Here is a 22,276-nt window from a genome sequence, read left to right as displayed (position 1 = left end):
GCTCTTTATACCACTGGTAGAATTCAGCTGTGAATCCATCTGGTCCTGTGCTTTTTGTGGTTGGTAGGCTATTAATTAATGCCTCCATTTCAGAACTTGTTATTGATCTATTCAGGTATTTGACTTCTTCCTGGTTTAGTGTTGCGGGAAGTCAGTGACCCCGAATGGAGGGACTGGCTGAAGCCATGGCAGAAGAACATAAATTGTGAAGATTTCATGGATATTTATTAGTTCCCCCAAATTAATACTTTTATAATTTCTTATGCCTGTCTTTACTGCAATCTCTGAACATAAATTGTGAAGAGTTCATGGACATTTATCACTTCCCCAGTTAATACTCTTGTGATTTCCTATGCCTGCCTTTAATCTCTTAATCCCATCATCTTCGTAAGCTGAGGATGTATGTCACTTCAGGACCCTGTGATGATTGCGTTAACTGCACAAATTGTTTAAACAATATGAAATCTGGGCACCTTGAAAAAGAACAGGATAACAGCGATGTTCAGGGAACAAGGGAGATAACCATTAGGTCTGGCTGCCTGAGAGCTGGGCAGAACAGAACCATATTTCTCTTCTTTCAAAAGCAAATAGGAGAAATATCGCTGAATTCTTTTTCTCAGCAAAGAGAATGCCTTCCTAGGGGAAGGTCTCTGAAATGGCTGCTCTGGGAATGTCTGTCTTTTACGGTTGTAGGTAAGGGATGAAATAAGCCCTGGTCTCCCGTAGCGCTCCCAGGCTTATTAGGACAAGGAAATTCCTGCCTAATAAACTTTGGTGAGACCGGTTGTCCGCTCTCAAACCCTGTCTCCTGATAAGATGTTATCAATGACAGTGCGTGCCCGAAACTTCATTAGCAATTTTAATTTCACCCGGGTCCTGTGACCTCACCCTGCCTCCATTTGCCATGTAATATTTTATTACCTTCTGAAGCATGTGATCTCTGTGACCCACACCCTATTTGTACACTCCCTCCCCTTTGAAAATCACTATTAAAAACTTGCTGGTTTTGTGGCTTGGGGGGCATCACGGAACCTGCCGACACGTAATGTCTCCCCTGACACCCAGCTTTACAATTTCTCTCTTTTCTGCTCTTTGCCTTTATTTCTCAGACCGGCAGACACTTAGGGAAATAGAAAAGAACCTACGTGAAATAACGTTGAATTATCGGGGGCGGGTTCCCCCGATAGTTTAGTTTTGGGAGGTTGTATGTGTCCAGGAATTTATCCATTTCTTCTAGATTTTCTAGTTCATTTGCATAGAGGTGTTTATAGTATTCTCTGATGGTAGCTTGTATTTCTGTGGGATCAGTAGTGATATTCAATTTATCATTTTTTATTGTGTCTATTTGATTCTTCTCTCTTTTCTTCTTTATTAGCCTGGCTAGCAGTCTATCTATTTTGTTAATTTTTTCAAAAAAAAAAAAACAGCTTCTGGATTCATTGCTTTTTTGGAGGGTTTTTATATCTCTATCTCCTTCAATTCTGCTCTGATCTTAGTTATTAATAATTTTTAATTTGATGGGATAAATTGTAAGTCAGGAGTTACACATGCGCAGAACAGGAAGGAAATGAAAACGTATTGAGTGACGGTTACATGTTACATGTTACAGTATTAGCTCATTTAATCCTGAGAACAGTACTGTAGGGAAAGAATTATTATGCCCATCTCACAGATAAGGAGTTAAACAGACTTGGCCCTTCATTATTTTCAACTGTGTGATCCTAGGTAAGTGATTTAACCTTTTTAGACCTCAGTTTCCTCATTGGCTAAAATGGAGACAGTAAAGTATGCAGGTCCTAGGGGTATTGTCTGGATTAAATTCAATAACAGACATTAAAGTTTTAGCCCAGCACCTGCCTTATGACAGTTTATACATACTGGCTTGCTATGTGCCAGGTACTGGCTGAGAAACTTAAATTTATCATCTCATTAAATCTTCACACAAACGTTATGGTAGGCACTCAATTGTTATGTTGTTCTTCCAAGTAATAACAAGCTTTATTAATTATTTTACTGTGGCTCGGAGAGATTCTTACTCATCCAAGATCAATAAACTAACAAGTGGCAGAACTGATATTCCAATTTAGCTTTATTTGAGGGCAAAAGCCAGACACTTTTAGGAATATCTCACATTAGAAAATGATGGGAATACTCATAAATTACCTAAGCTATTTCATCTCCCTGTCTCTGATTTGGAGACCAATAAGAGAATAAGCCACTGCTAGGTACAGGATCACATTTTAAAAATCATAACATATTTAAAAAATGGAGAAAAATGAAAATGTGATATGGATAGAAAGAATGTGTGTATGAAAACAATCAAGGTTGTAGCTGGAAGACGGCCTACAATATCAGTGATACTTGAGCATCTATGATTGTGCCTAGTCTTTCAGTATGGCATTAAAATAAAGTGCATATTAACATGAGTGCATATGCCTGAGCATTGAGAATCTATGCAACATTATGTCTCATGTCTCATTAGACAGGAGACAAAGTGAGGCACATGAGAACATACAATCACTTTACTAGTTTTAAATTCCACACCTAAGTTATAAACCAGATTTCTGCAACTATATGCATGTGACACAATTATAAATATATAGGCAGCATCTAATGTACTTTTATTAGGTACCCCTGTGAATAAATCCACTATTTTTGGATGGAGACTTCTGCTTAGGGTGGAGGCATGAGGAAGAGAACCTTGATGATGAAAGAGCAAGAGATGTTTGCTCAATTACCACTGGGTTCATTTTAGAATTTAGGAGTTTATTTTCCTAATGTGGTTTGCAAATTTAGGGACAGATGTGAACTTTGCTAGATGAGATTTTGAAGACTATCTTGGGGAAGGATTGAGCCAGGAGAAGAAATATGAACTTGGCATCTGACAAGGAATTTGAAAGAAAATAGAAATGTTTAGTGGGTTTTATTGTTTTATTTTCTGTGTGGCATATGTGTTTCTGTCACCCATGAAATTGTCATCCAAATTTGCCTTTTGGGAGCTAATGCTTGAAAGAGTAATTGTTGTCTGTGTGTTTTTGTTTGGTTTGGTGGAAGGATAAAGAGGGCCCTACTTTAAGGTGGGGGAGAACACACTCACCTACGTATGACTACTTTTTCCAGCCTGCAAAAGCCATAGCCTTGAACCTGTTGTACTCTCAGTTTATAACTCTTTTCCGTAAATAATTATTTCTGTTTATACAAGACCTTTCCACCTCTGAGAATATGATACAATTTCCCTGAGCAGGTTAGTACAAGTTAGGCAAAGTGTTGGGTCAGAAAACAAGTGACAACAAAACGTGGCATTATGATGAACTTAAATTGACCCTGATTGGATCTGGTGTATGTGGCCTCTTGGAGTGAATTCTGTCTTCATTTGGTACATGGACTGAAAGTTTGTGGGGCCCTTGTACTGTCCATATCTTTTTTAATTGGGAATCTCTGTACTGGTAACTGGAAACAAGTTTTACTCCTTTTTGGTGATTCCTCCTGCAGACATCAATTAAACTTGACTATAACACTAGCTTGCTTAGTTAAAGCAAGAAGAAAATTCCTTTGCTCTTGTACTCTCTGCTGGGGCCTCTGGTGGATGCTGAATGCCCTGTTGACCTCTGACAAAATCTGCAGCTGGTGAATTTGTTACCTATTCTCTCGGTTGGGTCGGGCCCAGTGGTCCTCCTCTGCTGCCTTAACCCTACCTGGGGTTGCTGGCATTGTAGGCCCCTCACATCTCTGCCATGTCATCCATGCAGCCTTAATCCAGCCTGCCTGCTTTATGACCTCATTCACCATGGCTGTCCCTCAGCAAGATTTCCACCCCTCTGGTCAGCTCTCTTCTGTGCCTTCTCTGGGGCACATTGGAGTTTCTGGATTTCTCTCTCGCACTTGAGAGCTTGGAGAGGAGAACAAGTGCTAATCTGACTGTCTGTCTGCCTAATCACAGCACACTACTGTGTCTCTGTTATATCCTGGGGAGCATCTTTTTGGATGTTATGTTTCCTTGTGAAGCTTGATCTCTTCTTGACTGTTCCCTGGAAAGCCAGGCAATTATTCCTTCTGCTCTAGGAAATGCCCAACCCTGTCATGAAATTTATCTGGGTTTTCTATCTCTTTGCCTCTTGGGCTCAAGTTCAGGGAAGTCTGACTGTACATTTCTGTCTTCATGTATCCTTGTTCCTCTCCCCCGAGCTTTCCTCCTTCCCTCCTTCCTCCACCCGCTACACGCAACTTCACATTTCATCTCCCTTACTCCAGCTTTATTCTTGGCTTTATTCCATGGTGTATGGGGAGAGGGGTGGAAATAAAAGGATGTACTAACAAAAGAACATCAATTAGAAAACATTTAGCAAACACAGTGTACTTATTTCATGTTCAAAGCACATGAGAGAACTGAAAGATAAGAAAGGACAAGTTCATCATTCTCACAGACCTTACGAAAGTCTAGTTGGAAGATGTGCCCAGTGAACACTAAGAAAGACAAATGAGGGTAGACCATACAATAGAAATGGGCAATGTTTTGAGAGATTTGGAGAGGGAGATGCCTAATGGAGGGTGAGAGTGGAGAATTTTTGAGGGAAGAAAGGAGAAGTCATAGACAGAAGGTGGAGAGAAACGGGTTGGACAAGGCAGAAAGAAAGGCGCGGTGACATGGTAGAATGACAGTGTAACCTTCTGTGCTGTGCAGTCATGTGTGGCAGGAGACACATCTGGAAGTCTGATCAGGTCTCAGGCTCTCTGGCCTCTGTATCACCGTCTTATCAGAAGAGAAAATGTAGGCAAATCTTTACCAACCCGATCATACTTTCTCTGCTAATCTCTTATCTCTAAGTAAATTGTTTGCTTGTCCAATTAAAAATTCCCACCCCAAACTTGCATAGTTGGATAGTTAGAACTTTCTCTTCTGACTCATGAGGGAGAGAGAAATTATAACTTAGTTTACTTTTATAGAGCTATTTGTGGGACTGTCTGGTTTGCCTGTGAATAATGGTTCTTTTCTTTCTTCGTTTCTCACCAGCCAGTGTGGTTTGTGATTTAATAGCCAGGCAGAACACTAAAATTAATACTTGGTAATATTTTAAGCCCAAATGAGGACAAGAGAGGGGGAAATTTTAAGTTATTAGTTTTTTTGTGTGGGAGCTTACTGTCTCCTTTGGAAAGCATTTAGGCCAGGCAGAACCTCACCATTAGTTTTTTGTTTTTGTTTTTTTCAAATGAGCGTGAAAAAGGAAATGTCCCTGTTCCTGCTTTATTTTTCCTTTAAACACAAATCAATTCCTAGATGAGAAGATAGGGTTTAAAACCCAGTTCCTGGCACAATGAAGTGATGGCTTGCAGAGATCAATTTACTTAAAAAAAAAAAGACACAATTCTGCTTCTTTTGTGAGTAAAGTTTTTTTGTGTGTGTCAATGGAAGAGAGATATGTTCTTTTTTTGTGTGTGTGTAGGTATTGGGGAGTTCAGGTAAAGAAAGAGTGTAAAAAATAAGACTTACGTAAGATACCTAAGCAGGTGCACTTTACCAGAATAAGATTTGTGGCCACCTTATTTTCCCTTTTTCTTTAATGCCTTTGAAGGAAGCTAATTTTTTTTTTTTCCTAAAAGAAAACAATTCTTCCTCTTGCAATAGTAGAACCAAGAAGAAATGGACACTTGACCACTCTTTGCTTTGGGGAGGAGCATTTATTTTTTCTAGTGTCTGCTAGGAAATATTCAGATAATACAGAATATGCATTTTGGAAAGACGTGGGCCTGCACATATTTCCCATTATTGCCTCTGATGATGTACTATGTACAATCATGCTAATGGACTTGTCATAAAATTGAATAAATGATTGTAAGGAAGATTTATTTTTTGTTATTTGTTTAGATTTGCTTTTCATTTCTACTGTTAAAATCCTTGATAGAATTTGGATCTGTGTCCCCACTCAAATATTATGTTGATTTGTAATCCCCAATGTTAGAGGGCCTGGTGGGAGGTTAACTGGATGATGGGGATGGATTTCCTTCCTGGCACTGTTGTTATGATAGTGAGTGAGTTTTTGTGAGATCTGGTTATTCAAAAGTGTGTTGCAGCCAGGCACGGTGGCTCACGACTGTAATCCCAGCACTTTGGGAGGCCAAGGCAGGTGGATCACCTGAGGTCAGGAGTTCGAGACCAGCCTGGCCAACATGGTGAAACCCCATCTCTACTAAAAATACAAAAAGTAGCTGGGTATGGTGGCAGGCACCTGTAATCACAGCTACTCAGGAGGCTGAGGCAGGGGAATTGCTGGAACCTGGAAGGCGGAGGTTGCAGTGAGCTGAGATCATGCCATTGCACTCTGACACGGGCTGACAACAGGGTGACTCCATCTCAAAAAAAAAAAAAAAAAGAAAATTCGTGTTGCACCCCCCGCCTCAACCTCTGGGTTCTGCTCCTTTCATGTAAGAGGCCTGCTACTGCTTTGCTTCCTGTCATGATTGTATGTTTCCTGAGACCTCCCCAGCCATGCTTCCTGTACAGCCTGCAGAACCATGAGCCAATTAAACCTCTTTTTCTTATAAATTACCCAGTCTCAGGTATTTCTTTATAGCAGTGTGAGAGCAGACTAATACAATCCTCCATCACTTAATATACGTTACTTGATTTCATCCTAGCAGCAATACAAAGCTTGGTATGATTGGTCTCATGCTGTTGATGAAACCGAGGTTCAGAGTAGCTAAATGAAGGACAAAACTTGGATAGAATTCCAAGGCTTTTTAACTCTGAGCCACAAGAACTTCCTAGTTTCTGTATATCCTATTCTTCCCAAGACAACTATGTGTAGATAGTGGAGTCCTTAGTGACTATTAGTTCATAATAAAAATAATTTGGAATCATTTAAGGTAGGAAAAAAATAAGTAAATCTACCCAAGATGCCTCCAGGAGCCTCCTGTTTAATATTCAAATAGTCCAGGCTCCCATTAAACATGACTATGGGAATCTGGTAATTTTATCAGATTCTTTTATTCTTGGTATTTCTGCTCTGACTGTTGTTGGTTTCCTTGGCCACTTTCCATACGCATACTCATTCTCTTACTATCAGATCACCAACTTTTCAGTCTTTCCTTCCTCCCTTGCAGATTTCCTCAAATGTGGACAAGAGCCCCTAAGTTCTTTTTAGAAAAACGTTTCAGAAGGTTCACAAATTACAGAGGGAAATTATAATGCAGTAAGGAAAGAAAACCATGAAACTCCACACATAATATCAGTAGATACAAATTCAAGATATTTGTAACATCTGCCGGCCTCCCACCTTCATAGAGTCCAACTATTTCTAGGCTCCTTGAGGGTGGCAGGCCAGGTACCATTCCAGATAGGTGTTCCTCTCTCTATCCCTGGATTGCAGGTTCCCCACTCCCAAGGGGATATGCCAGTCTATGCCCACCCCTGAGTTACCATCCTTGACCTCATCTTAATGATTGCTGAGTTGCAGAGCTCCCACCAAATACTGCTTTCTACATGAAGACTTGGAGCTGGTTGCTCCTCATCCCCCAACCTCTTTCTCCAGCAGAAGGCTTGGCGTTCACTTGTGCTTAATCAAATGACTCATTCAGTTTTGTGCCAAATTCATCGTTTCCACAAAGAGAAAGTCTCCCACCTTCATAGAGCAAAAGAAAACTACTGATACATTTATGTATTTCTCTTGCTTTCTTTACAAGTATAGGAATATTAAGGTCCAGGCTCTAAGAACCTTAAACACAGTTGAAAGCCTATTTTTGTTTGTTACTCCTTTAGGCAAGTTTAATACCTTAGCTGTAATAGCTTATGAAATGTTCAGATTATTTTCTTTTACTTTTGAGTAGAAGAGATGATGCTTTACTACATTTAAGTAAAAAGCAAATTATGATGTGGGATAGGATGGGTCCGTGGGGAGATTTGAAATATTTGCTGTCAGTGGGTACTTCGCAGAGGTCTTGGAGCTCTACCACCTATGGAACACTGGAACTTTTCTGTTGAAATGTTATGTAAGTGATTGCTATTAGATATGTCTTCAGGATTTTGTTAAGAACTAGTTCACTTAGCTGGTTAGAACACTATGCTGTTTGTTTTGTTTGTTTGTTTCTTTTTGCCAGGCATGGTGGTGCACATCTGTGATCCCAGCTTCTCAGGCACAACAATCACATGAACCCAGGAGGCGGAGGTTGCAGTGAGCCAAGACTGCACCACTGTACTTCAGCCTGGGTGACAGAGAGAGACACTGTCTCAAAAAAAAATTCTATTATTATTTTTTCCATCTATCTAACCAGGTGAAAAAAAAATTTTTTTTAATTTCCTTCCTTCCTTTCCTTCCTTCCTTCCTTCCTTCCTTCCTTCCTTCCTTCCTCCCTCCTCTCTCTTTTTCTTTCTTCCTTTCTTTCTCTCCTTTCCTTCTTTCTTTCTTTCTTCCTTTTTTTTTTGTGGAGACAAGTCTTGTTTTGTTGCCCAGGCTGGTCTCAAACTCCTGGCCTCAAGTAATCCTCCTGCCTTGGCCTCCCAAAGTGCTGGGGATTACAGGTGTGAGCCACCTCCTGGCCCTCTATTTTTATTTATTTTTTCTTCAACTTTTAAGTTCTGGGGTACATGTGCAGGATGTACAGGTTTGTTACATTGGTAAACGTGTACCATGGTGGTTTGCTGCACAGATCATCCGATCAGCCCATCTCCCAGGTGTTAAGTCCAGCACTCACTAGCTATTCTTCCTGAAGCTCTCCCTCCTCCCAACAGTGTGTGTTGTTCCCCACCATGTGTCCATGGGTTCTCACTGTAGATCACTACACTCTTAAAACAAATGTTCAAATGACATTTGGATGAGTAAGCTTAATTCTATGAATAGGCCACAGATTCTCCTTTTAAAATTTAAATTAAAAAATTATGCTAATACTATAGTTAGACTTCCTGAATTCAAACCAATTGTTTACTGTGTGACCTTGAATAAGTTACCTAATCTTTCTGTGCTAATTGACTGTAATATTGATAATATCTGCCTCATAGAATTGTTGACAAAGATTAAATGGAATTTTAAGTGTAAGGCCTTAGCCCAGTGCTTGATACACAATGCGTGTTCAATCAATGTTGACTATGATTATTAGTGTTAGTAATACTAGTAGTCGTTTTACCTAATAGGGGTCAATAAAAATGCAACTGTTGGGTAATCAATGATGTCACATACAGCAGAGTTAAGGTTTGAGTCTCTGGAGCCAATTGTTGGTTCTGCTACTTGCAAGTTGTTTGGCTTATGTAAACTACCTAGCTTCTCTAAGTCTCAGTTTCCTAATTTTGCAAAATGGGGATGATAATGATACCTACCTCACAGTGTGTTTTGATGATTCAATGAGGTAATCCATGTAAAGAACTTGATGTAATGCAAGGTATAGAGTAAGCCTTCTATTCATTTTATCCTTCTGTTGTTATTATCACTGTCTGACTTTTACTACTCTGAATAGTGACAATATCCTGAAAAGATTGCGTCTTCCAGGATATAGGGAAACATCTAAAAGTGTGCAGGGCTGAAGAACACTGGCAGGTCAAGAAGTCAAGGAAAGGGTATCTAATTAAAATTCTCAGAAAAATATTTTGCTGTAACCAAAAATGACAAGTATAGGCCAAAGACAAATTCTTGTGGAAGGTACCAGGGGAACTCTTCTAAATGTTCACACAAATAGTCAAGGATGTGGCGTATTGCCTCACCTGAAGGAAGGGTTTCCCTCCCCTCCAGGACTCCAGTTAGCTCTGTGTCATAGCCGTGTCACCCCCACCCCTTTCCTGCCCAATGCCACTTCCCGAGCTAGTGAGATTTTCCTCTGACAGCTCCTAGGGATGCAATGACATTGTTGTTTTATAGCTTCACTAGGAGGAATGTGATGTGAAAAATAACTCCAGCTCAGGAAATTGGAGATTTGGCTTTTGGCCCTGATGTATCAGTTGACCTTGGGCAAGTCATTAATGTTTTGCTGTTTCAGTTCCATTAAGTGTAAAGTAGAATGAATAATGTCTACCCTTCCAAATGTGCAGGATCACTTTGAAGAATGAATATGTGCAGAAGCCATTGGAAAATTTCAAATACTTTTCCACATTTAAAATTGTATTATTTGCCTGGATAACATGGTTTAGTGTGACAAAAATAGCAGATGCTTGGAGATGGGAAGAAGACCTGAGATCTAATTTCATCTCCGATATCTGCTGACTTCATGACCTTAGGTAAATCCCTTACTTTTTCTAAATCTCAGTTTCCTCACTGGTGAAATAAATGTGATAATGATTATCTCATAAGACGTTCGTAAGTATTAAATGAAATGAAACTTCTATGAAATGCTGATTTTGATTTTTCTCTAATGAAAATATTTATGTTTTTTGTACTTTCTTCTCTTTATCATTTGGTTTATTAAAATATGTGTAGGTGTGACATGGAGTATTCCTTATTCTTTTTCCAGAACTATATACATGTGTGTGTCTACACACAAACATATATATACATATATATAAACACATCATAGACATAAAAATATATTTATAAAACTGCTTTATGGATCTTGAGATTTATAATTTATGTATATATACTTATTAATATAGAAAGATTATTTAAATGTATATGTGTGTGATGTGTGTATTTGTATATGTGTATGAAATATCATACAGACATGACATATGATATATCTCACAATACAATATTTATGAATTTCTTTGGGTTTATCCCATATAGGGTTTAATCAGCTTCTTGATTCTGTAGTTCTATGTCTTTTGCCAAATGTGGGTTTTGTTTTTTTGTTTTTGCTTTAAATAAATACCTTAAAATCTGTTTATTAACACTAGTTATGGGAAGAGAGATCTTCTTAGAAGCAGATTTTAAGCTATTAATTTGTGATGATAATTATGATGATTGGAAATATTAAAAAATTAGATTTTATATAATTCTGATTTTACTATTATTCATGATATCTCTCCCCAACCCCTTCCAACTGATCTATACTTCTGTGATCTTGTTTTATAAATCTTCCCAAATCTTGGGATACCCAAATACCCAGATCTTCAGAAATATATCCATTTAAGAATGGTAAAAATATAACTACTAATAATGCAAGGGAGAAATACCAAAATGAAAATTCTTTTTTTCCTTCCTTCCACCCACCTACCTTCCATTCATCTTTCCAGCCTTCTTTCCTTTCTCTCATTCATCCTTCTATCTTTCCACCCATCCTACAAACATTTACTTAGGACCTACCGTATATCAAAGAAACAGAGCTGAACAAGATAGACACAGGCCTTGTCCTCAGGGCATTTACAGCATCTGCATGGAAGCAGAGGCATCCAGCAAACCTCAAGACTAGAAAGATATTCAAGAGTTCTTGTGACACAGAATACACACATACTCGGGGCCTCTTCTTGTTGTGCCAGAAACTGGGCAGTTATGAAACCAGCCAACTTCAAGAGTACCAGGCTGTACTTCAGAGTACACAGTGGAAAAATTTAGTGTGACAATTACAGACAACTCATGTTAATGCCAGGAGATCTGGATTCAATTCTGAATTTCTAGAAAGAGATGAACCCTACATACAAAAGGCACATATTAAGTGCTCATTTAAAAAAAAAAAACTATTATTTTTGTGAAAGACTCAACAGAATACTCAATATTGTTGTGTTGCTTGATTTTAGTTGGCAAATTTGTATGGCTATTGACATTAGTTTTTAAAGAATACATAGTAAAAAATAATAGTACTACTGAAGATGGTAGCCAAGCTTGGAGATCTTCTAGGCATTCAGAAACGGAACAGTTCTTCAGTACTACCTGTGAACATTAACACAGCTCTTGGCTGTTACAATTTATATATTCTCCACATGGTATGACTTCTTAGAAAATGAATGACCATAATGGAAGCCAATATATTTTAACCAAATGCCAAATTTGTTTTTTTTTTAAGCCATTATTTGTCTCTCCTCTCCTTCTGAGATTTCAGCGACACACATTTAGATCTTTTTTAATAGTCTCACTCTTCCCCATGGTGCACCCCCCTTTTTTTCTATTTTCTTTCCGTGATTCAGAATGAGTAATTTATATTGTTATATTTTCTAGTTCACTATTTTCTCTGTCTCCTCTATCCTGTTGTTGGGCTCATTCACCAAGGTTTTTATCTTGAAAATCTTATTTATCTTGAATAACCAAGGGTTATTGTATTTTTCAGTTCTAACATTTCATTTGGGTCTCCTTTATATCTTTATTTCTTTGTTGCAGCTTTCTATCTTCTTAAAATGTGTTTCAAGTGTGTTGGTAATTGTTCATTGAAGCATTTTTATCATGGCTGCTTTAAAATCTTTGTTAGATAATTGTAACATCTCTATCATCTCTATGTTGGCATGTATTGATTGTGTTTTTACTTTCAGCTTGAAAGCTTGTTTCTTGGTATGATGAGTGAATTTTTATTGAAAACTGGACATTTTCATATTATTTTATGAGACTGAGACTTTTTCAAACTTTCTGTTTTAATTGGCATTTTTGATAGTTTAATTGTTTTTTGTTTTGTTTTAACAGAGAAAACCTCTGCTCCTTACTGCCTGGTGGAGGTGTAAGCCCAGATTCCCCATGTGGCCTCCATTGGACATTATGTATAAAGCATAAGAAGACTCTGATAGGTGTTGGGGCTCCTCCTTAGTGCTGGACAGTCTGGCTCCCCATGTGGTCTCCACTGACACCACGGGTCAGTGGCATCATTACCACTGGGCAGTGGTGAAAGTCTTAACTCTCCACCAGGCCTCCTCTGAAGCCACCCCCGTAGGGCAGGGGAGGAGTGCCTCATTACTGCTGGGTGAGGGTAGTCCAAGTCCAGGCACCCTACACAACCTCCACTGACACCATGAGAAGGGGTGTGCTGGGCTCTTTACATGCTGATGAATGAAAGTCCTGGATCCCTACTTAGTCTTCTTTGACCACACCTAGTGAAGGGAACGTGTTATCTGGTGACACCTCTCTCCAGGGTGCAAGTCTTGGCTCTCCACGGAGCCTTTGTTGGTATTCATAGGAAGAGGGTGACAGTTGTTCTCTGGTATTTAATTGGAGTAAGCAGTTATTGGCAAAAGTTTTCCGTCAGCCGGATGTGGTGGCTTACACCTGTAATCCCAGCACTTTGGGAAGCCAACTGGGGAGAATCACTTGAGCCTAGGAGTTTGAGACCAACCTGAGCAACATAGTGAGACCTCATCTCTACAAAAAAAAAAAAAAAAAATTAAAAATTAGCCGGGCATCGTGGTGAGCACATGTTTGTACCAGCTACTGAGGAGGCTGAGGTGGGAGGGTCACTTGAGCCTGAAAGATTGAGGCTGCAGTAAGCGATGATCACACCACTGCACTCCAGTCTGCGTGACAGAGCAAGACCTTGTCTCAGGAAAAAAAAAAAAAAAATCTGTCTTGCTAGATATCCCCTTTCCTCATCCTTAGTTGAGAGAGCAGACTTTCGTTGGGAGTTACGAGTTATGAGTCTGTGCTTGTCTGCATTTCTGGGTTGCTGGCTTTTTCAACTACAAGTCTGGTATATGTAAGACAAAAAGAAAACGGAGGGAACTCATCACCATGTTGTGTCTCATATCCCAATTTCCCTAGCCTGTCTTCCTGATTCTCTCTGTCAGTCTCCTTATGTTTGTTTTATAGATAATGTGCAAGGTTCCTAGGTGTTGGTACTGGGAGGAGTGGGGAAAAGTACACTGACTCCACCTTCCCAGAAATGAATAGCCCATGCATTACTTTTTTCAAATAAAAGCTCCTTGAAAGTGTTCAAAAATACAGTTTACTCATCCATTCTATCCTTTTTTATTTAGTTTTTCCCTTGACCCAAAGTATTTCTAATATGATTGAGAGGAGGTTCCCAAGTCCAAAATGTGCTCTTAGGATGTTAATAAATACTGCAAATAAAAGGATAGGTAAGTTTGGGAAATGTTGTACTAAACAGTTTACTGCAGATTTTTAGAGTGCTTTTTATATGTTAATATGTGTTATAACATTTCCAGGTAGTAGATTTTAGACCAGTGGAATACAACAATGGATTTAGAAGGGCAGGCAGGCAGTAGTTTACAGAGTAAAGAGGTAGCTAGATTAATTATCATTTTTAAAATGTTTGGCTTCAAGATTGAAATAATGTTTTTGCCCCACCCAATGCATGAAAAAGTAAAAAACTAAATAAAAATTCTGTTGTTACACCAGAATTTACCATTTCTGTTTACATTCCATGGTCTTGTCCTTTGGAATATACATATTTATAACACATTCTGGGCTCTAACCTTAAGACTTCTAAATTAACTTTATACATACTTAATAAAATAGAGAAGTTGAAGGAGTAATATGATGATTAAATGGAAATTAAAGGTGCATATGGAAGTCACTCATGTTGTGTTTTCAATTAAAAAACAAACAAGAAGAAACAGTGAACGCTCTGCTAACCCTGTAGAGAGACACAACTTTAAGGCTTCTGATAAACGAATCAGTCTTGGCATTGGCTGCAGTAAAGAGTTAATTAATAAATAAGACTGGCCAGAAGTAACCCAATGTATTGTGTATTTAAAGCGCAGTTTCTTGTAGCGATATGTTTGAATAACTGGGCAAGGAAAATAATATGTTTTCTTTCCTCTGGTACAAGCTGGAGGGGGGTAGAAGATGCACAAAGTGGAAGAGGAAAAGAGGACCCTCTAAGGAAGGATGTGGTAAGATGGTGTAACCAAAGCAAATTCCATGTGAAGGAAATGACAAATTCTACATTGTCCACAAGAGCATCCATTTGTCTTGGCCAAAGATTACACGTTTGTGTTGGAGCACTATACATGCCCCTTTCTGAGTACAAAAACATTTCGAAAGCTAAAGAGAACTGTCAGTTCCTTCCACTAAATTACAGCTTTTGTTTGGCTTATGAACCCACTTGTAAGTATGTTTTCCATACCATCTGGCTCTTGTTCTTACTCTTGCCTAAAATCACAGGCAGAGGGCTTGGAAGTGAGCCTCCAGTAATTTAGTGAACTTGTGGCCATTGTGTAGGAGCATTCAAATTTTCTAAAACCATCCTCTTTAAGTGGATCTTAGCAGTTAGTAAGAAATATTCTATGACATCTTAATGCAAACTTTTTCTGTTTTTAAATGTTTGATTATGGAAAATTTCAAACATATAGAAAATATAGAGCATAGAACAATGGACTTCCATATACCTTGCAAGCAGCTTCAACAATCATCAGCTTTAGTACAATCTTGTTGCTTTCATTTCTGGACCTACCTGAACTCCCACCCAGGTTATTTTGAAGCATATCCTAAACATTGTAGCATTTCATTTATTAATAGTTCATTATGTATTTCTAAAAGGTAAGGGCTTTTTAAATAAATACAATGCCATTATCACACCTGAAAATAATAATGCCCTGAATTAACCAATCAATGTTAAATTTCTCTAATTATCTTATATTTTATTTTTACTGTTTGTTTGAATCAAGATCCAAAGACAGTTTGATCCTTGAACAACACAACTTGAACTGTGTGGGTCCACTTATACATGGATTTCCTTCTTCCTCTACCACTCTGGAGATAGCAAGACCAACCCTTCCTTTTCCTTCTCCTCAACCTACTCAACATGAAGATGATGATCCACTTTTTTAATGATGATCCACTTCAAGTTAATGAACAAGAAATATATTTTACCTTCCTTATGATTTTCTTAATAACATTTTATTTTCTCTAGCTTACTTTATTGTAAGAGTACCGTATATAATACATATAACATACAAAATATGTGTTAATCAATTGACAAGGTTTCCAGTCAATAATAGGCTATTAGTAGTTACATTTCGGGGCAGTTAAAAGGTATGCATGAGTATTTGGCTGAACTGGGAGTTGCCACACTTAATCCCCATGTTGTTCAAGGGTTAACTGGGCTAAGATAATTCCTCTGTAAATCTCTTTTAATCTATAGGTTCTCTCTCTCTTCTTTCTGGTTTTGCAGTTTGTTGAAGAAATGGGTCATTTGTCAGATTTTTCTGATTGTGTCTTAGTAATACTGTCAAAAGGTCAAATTTAGATAAGACGTTTTGTGCATGACTATTTCATAGGTGGTTTTGTATAGATTCATCAAGAGGTACGTGATGTCTGGCTGTCTCTCTTTTGTGAGTTTAAGAGGCATTGATGACAGTTGTCTAGAGCTATTAATTCATTAGAGTTGCAGAATGGTCATATTATATTTAGCTCATTGACTTTCATCTCCCTTTGGCAATAGAATGGCTTACACTCTGTTCTTCCTTGTCCTAACAAGAATCAGGGCCCTATTCATATTTGACTAGTCCCTAAGGAATTCTCAAATTTTCACAAATCTTCAAATACAATTTTGAATTCATTCAAGATTTTTACCAAGAAGTTTCCTGACACTTCTACATGGGTTTAGAATTATTGTTATGGAATATAAGAACCAAAGTATTGTATTTCTTTTTAATATGTGATGCATTAATATTTTTAATTCAACTATTATTGTAAGCAGAAAAACAATGTAAAGGTTATTGGTTGGAGAAAGAGTTGAAATTTCTTAAAAATATTTATTTGGCAATCTCTCAATATCAAAAATGCAGAAATCTATATGAGCAAGAAATTCCACTTCTAAGAAATTTACTCCATAGACATATTTTTATAAATGTCCAAGAATATATAAACAAAATGTTTATTATAATACTATTTATAATTTTAAAAATAGGAAAAAGTAACTCCTCAATTTCCTTTAGCAGAAAACTGACTAAATAAATGATTTTATATTTGTATGATGACCTACTCTACAATTTTCACAAAGTATTAAGTAAATGTTTATGTACTCATATAGGGAGGTCACAGTCTATAAACTCTCAGCTTTTGTGGACAGGTAGGAAATGAAATTCTATTACTATGAATTGTATATAATTCTATAATTTTTATAAAAAGTATATTACTTTTTAGGCAAAAAGTAAAATATAATAAAAATAATCTATAGCTTTAGGTAAGATGGGGAAAAATTTTATGTGAGTTCAATATTTCTGTAAGGACATTTAATTCACATGCAAGATCTTATCACTAGCAATTGTTAAGTCATGAGGGATAGTCTCATTCTTAATGCTGAAGGCAATCAACCACTGACAATGGGCGGCAATTAGGAACTTTAGCTTCTTGGATCAATGATCCATGTCAATGAAAAGGAGCTGAAAACACTAGATATGATACTATGTAAGGGATACAGGGACCAATTAGTTCTAGCTAGGGAATGATTTGAGACTACCTGGCAGTGGCAGAGTTGGAAAGATGGGAGCTGGACTTTGATACATTGGGATAGGTGGGAGAGGTGAGACTGGCAGTCCAGACAAAGATGACAGGGATGTAAAGGTGTGCTTGGGTAAAGGTGTAAAGACTATTTTGGTTGGGGTGAAGGGTTTATGTAGGGGAGAAAGGCAGGAAAGGATAGAAAGCTACATCTGGACCTTGAAGCCTGGTGTGGGGATATGGATTTGTAGGCAATGAGAAGTCACTAAAAATGTGCAGGATTGATCAGTAAAGGAGAGACATACTGAACTGCATAGGGTCAGGGAAGACTAATCTGTAATATTTTAAAAGACTATGGGCTTGAAATCAAGAAGAGAAATCATCCCTTCTTATACTTTTAACTGAAGATTTTAATAACTGCCTGCCTCAGGAAAACAGTGAGAACACTTTGCCTTTTGCTTATTACACTAATTGGTTATTTTAATGAACTCAATTTTGTCACCCAGCACCTCTAGCTGTAATTTTTTCCACTGGAGCAAGAAGAAATATCAGCTGACCATTTTATTCATCAGAGTGGTGGTGTTAGCTTTCCACCTTCCTAATGAAATTCTTCAGTCAGCTGCGAAAATAGCAGGAAGCCAGTTATATTTAGCAAAGGAAAGAGCAACAAGTTGAAGCAATATGCAGGGAAGGGGAAAAATAGAAGCACCAAGTCTTATGATTAGTTCAACCAACAGTATTGCTTATGATTTTCCAGATTTTTGTAACTGGCAAAAGGAGTGTTTTTTTTTTTTTAATAAAAGTAAAGCCTACAGGTTCCTTCACTATTATGTCTAAATAAAATATTTTATTCATACAAGAAGCAGGGTATTTTTAGATTTCAAAGGAATGACAGAATAATGTACCTTTTGAAATAGACCAGTGGTAAGCATATCATACTGTTATTCAGTGCTTTCTTTCTGATTAAAAACACTGCAGAGCTAAAAATTGGCAGAATAACTATTCTCAGTCAACTTCTCACAAGACTTCAACTTTCTCATAATCCTGTATTAAATTATCTCCATTTCTGTGAATTCCAGAAACTTCGCCCAAGTTAATAGTTTTCAACCGTGGTCCACAACACTTAATGAGGCATGTAATATAAAATTTCCACTTACAAGGGCTGCCCTCTACATAAGTAGACAATGTCCAGTCCTAATGCATATCAGCTCTTCAGATTTTTTAAGTCACTGCCACTGTTCCTCTGGTCTTCTCTTCTACAAGGAAAGCAGCCTCACTGCCCTCATTCTTCTTCACTCTTAACTTTCCAGCCTATTGAGGTGCAGGTACAATCTAATCAGAGTATATATTTAATGGCCTATGATAATTTCTAGGCTTGTAATATCATTTCTCACCTTTGGTTCATATTGAGTTTATGGTCAACTCAACTTCCTAGACTTGAAATTAAAGGGCACCGTTGTAGCGTGTCTTCCTGTTTAATTAGAAGAACATTGTTCTGATGTCCTTCTAGGGAATCTGTTTTGTGAATATGAGACCTGTTGACCCTTCAACTCTTCTTTCACATTAGGCATGCACAGAAAAATGTTTGCTTAAACTTTCAAGGAAGTTATCTTTCTTTTGTATTTGTAATTTTACTCCAGTCTCTGAAGTAAATAAATTAAAAAAGAAAAGAATGGAAAGGCTTGGCCAGGCGTGGTGGTTCACGCCTGTAATCCCAGCACTTTGGGAGGCCGAGATGGGCAGATCATGAGGTCAGGAGTTAGAGACCAGCCTGACCAATATGATGAAACCCTGTCTCTACTAAAAATACAAAAATGAGCTGGGCATGGTGGCGTGTGCCTGTAGTCCCAGCTACTTGGGAGGCTGAGGCAGAAGAATCACTTGAACCTAGGAGGCAGAGGTTGCAGTGAGCCAAGATTGTGCCACTGCACTCCAGCCTGGGTGACAGAGCAAGATTCCATCTCAAAAAAAAGAAAAAAAAAAAAAAAGAATGGAAAGGCTCTATATTTACCCCAAGGCCAGTTAATTTCTTAGTTGACTCATTGACTAGCCAATACTATTGGCTTTCCAGCTCATACCTAGTTTGTCTAGGTATTAATACTTATAAGAATCTTTCAGAATCATTTCAGAAACACACGTATACTATATTTAACTGCAAGACATCCTCCCTAGCACTGGAGCTCTTATTTTTCTAAATCATTTCCTCTTTGGTGGGCTGCTATAGTTGTCAACTTCAGAAGTTCCCCGAAAACTTAATCAAAGGAGGATAAATCGAAAAATCAAATAATTCTTACTCACTAGCCCCATTCTCCCTATTACTCTTGTCAAGCCTCCGGATGTCACCAGGGGACAATTATTAATAGAAAATTATCTTCCTGGATAATATAAAACATAAATCTTTCTTTAAGATGTTTCTTTTCTTTAAATACCCTAGCACAAAGTGACAGCAAAATTTGGCAGGAAAAATTGGAATAAATCTTGAACCTTCTTATAATAGACTTAAATTATATTTGCGTACCATTGGTAATGCTAGTGTTCATTTTAATATGTAAACCTCTTACTTCCTTTGTGACATTTTTTCAGTGTTTACATAATTATAACTGGGTGTTTTGAAGTATCCATCAGGAAGGATTTGTGTCATATTTTCACATGTGTCTAAGCCCAAATCCTAAATTCACTACTACTATATTTAAAAAGGGAGGGAATTTTGTGGATCCTAAGGGAATGCCAGAGTGGCGTCCACAGACTATGCAGTATATAATTCTTCTCCAATGTATAAACAACAGAAGTCATCAGAATTTTCAAGTGCTTCATTGCCCTTTAATGTCCCAGGTCCAGTCAAGAGTTGCATTCATGATAAACTCAACATACTCAGTAACCCCTAACTCACTCTTCCCAGCAGGGCCTTATCCTGGCTTAGACCGGCTTGTGCTAGTGCTTTTTCACACAGGTGACTGTGAAGAGCAAGTGGTATCAAGTCTCAGATCTCATCCTAGAGAGCTCTCCCTGGTCATCTTCACTCTCAGCAATATCTGCTTTCCTTGAACAGTTGGCCTGGCACTGGCCAGTTAGCCGTACACTACTCTGTGTTACCTCTCATGTTGTCTCAAGATATCACTTGACTCACTGTGATGAAGAAGTGTACATGCCTTTGTTTTGGTTCCCCGAGATGTTAACTTCTTGAGCAACTTCACTCTGTTAGTCTCCCACAGTTTTTAGGTATTCAATGGATAATCATTGATTTTACTCTTTCTGGTATTATTTAGACCCTGTTTATTTTGCCAACAGCTCTATTATTATCATTTTTTAAATAAATAATTTCATTTTTAACTCTCTGTACAAATCATTTGTTTAAAGTGCTTTCATAAAATGCATTTTTCTTATAATACATGATTATATTCTTCCTTTCGGGAGTAATCTTGTTATACCTCTAAGTAGAACAATGTAAGTTTTGTGATCTAAAGAAACTTTTTCACTGTTTTCCTACATCAGTTTGGAATACTGATTCCTGATTTATAAAGGCAGAGCAAGTCAAGAGTGCTTGTTTTCATAAGACATTTTCACTCTAAGTGGCACTTTCAAAAACACCATGATCCTATGATTTTGGGTTCTCATATTTATTTTAAGTTACTCTTTGGGGAAAATCCATAGTGTAGTCATAAAATCAAGTCCTCTTCTAAGATAAATTTTGACTAGTGTTGGAGATATTAATTCAGTCACAAATAATTTCCCCTTTTTCTACTCCTCAACCTATTTTACATTATCCTTTCCCTTTACAAGTTATAAAAAAAAGATAATTGGTAGGCTGGGCGCAGTAGTGGCTCATGCTTGTAATCCCAGCACTTTGGGAGACTGAGGTGGGTGGATCACTTGAGGTCAGGAGTTCGAGACCAGCCTGGCCAACATGGTGAAACCCTGTCTCTACTAAAAATATATAATTTAACCAGGCATGGGGGTGCACACCTGTAATCCCACCTACTTGGGAGGCTGAAGCAGGAGAATAGCTTGAACCTGGGAGGTGGAGGTTGCAGTGAACCGAGATCGTGTCACTGCACTCCAGCCTGGGCAAAAAGAGCAAGACTCCATCTCAAAAAAAAAAAAAAAAATTGCAAAAGAAATTATTAGTTAAGATTTTCCTGCTTCTCTATGAAGGTTCACTACTTTGAGTCTCTGGAGTAAACTGACAGTAGACAGATTATTAGGGGAAAAGGCATACAGGTTTACTATGTGCATATGCATGGCAGCCTCATAAAATATGACTCAAAGAAGAATACGATGACTGAAGTTTTTATATCATACAGAGAGGAATAGGGGCTGGGGCTCCTGGAGGGTGAGGGTGACAAGCTATGAGAGAGTGAGGGGAAGAAATGCGCTAAAACCAAAGGTTTGTCTTATTATGTAGATGAAGTCTCTCAGGTAGCAGCTCTCTGAAGGATAGATTGTAGCCTGTGGTAAAAGTCTCTCTGAGCAACGTGTTAGACCTTTAGTCTCTTTTCCTGTGAGCTAACCTCCCCTGGCTGATGATTGTGTTCCTTGTAAAGGAACTTCTCATAGTCAGATAAGGGAAGATAAGAGAAAGCCCTCCCAGCATTTGCTACTCCCAGGTGCTGTTAGTTTGAAGTCCAAAACAGTGTATTTTGGGATATTGTTTTCTGAGCCCCCAAAAGTGAAATAAGAACATTAAATTAAAGAACATAGTTAAGAACAATATACAAGGTATTTACTAGATGCTATATAGTGAATACAAAGATATTAAAGATGCTCTTTGTCCTCTGAGTTTCCAGTCTCCAAGAATAGTTAATGTTAGTGGGGAGAGATATTGGGTATGAGTGGTGGGCTAGGGATTATGAAGAGGCAGAGTAGGGGTGCCTGAATGACCTCTTCTTATGAATTTTGGGGCATTAGGGAATGCCTTTATTCCGGGTCATCTTCCTGCCTGCTTTATATGATGCCTGAACTACTAGTAAGACTTAATTCTCATAGGGGAGTATTTTTCTTTTTTCTTTTTTAACGAGATGTTCTTTAAAATGCAAATAATTCCCAGA

This window comes from Gorilla gorilla, chromosome 3 (assembly GCF_029281585.2).
Source record: "Gorilla gorilla gorilla isolate KB3781 chromosome 3, NHGRI_mGorGor1-v2.1_pri, whole genome shotgun sequence".
Classification (NCBI taxonomy): domain Eukaryota; kingdom Metazoa; phylum Chordata; class Mammalia; order Primates; family Hominidae; genus Gorilla; species Gorilla gorilla.
Note: the sequence above shows the minus strand (reverse complement) of the source record.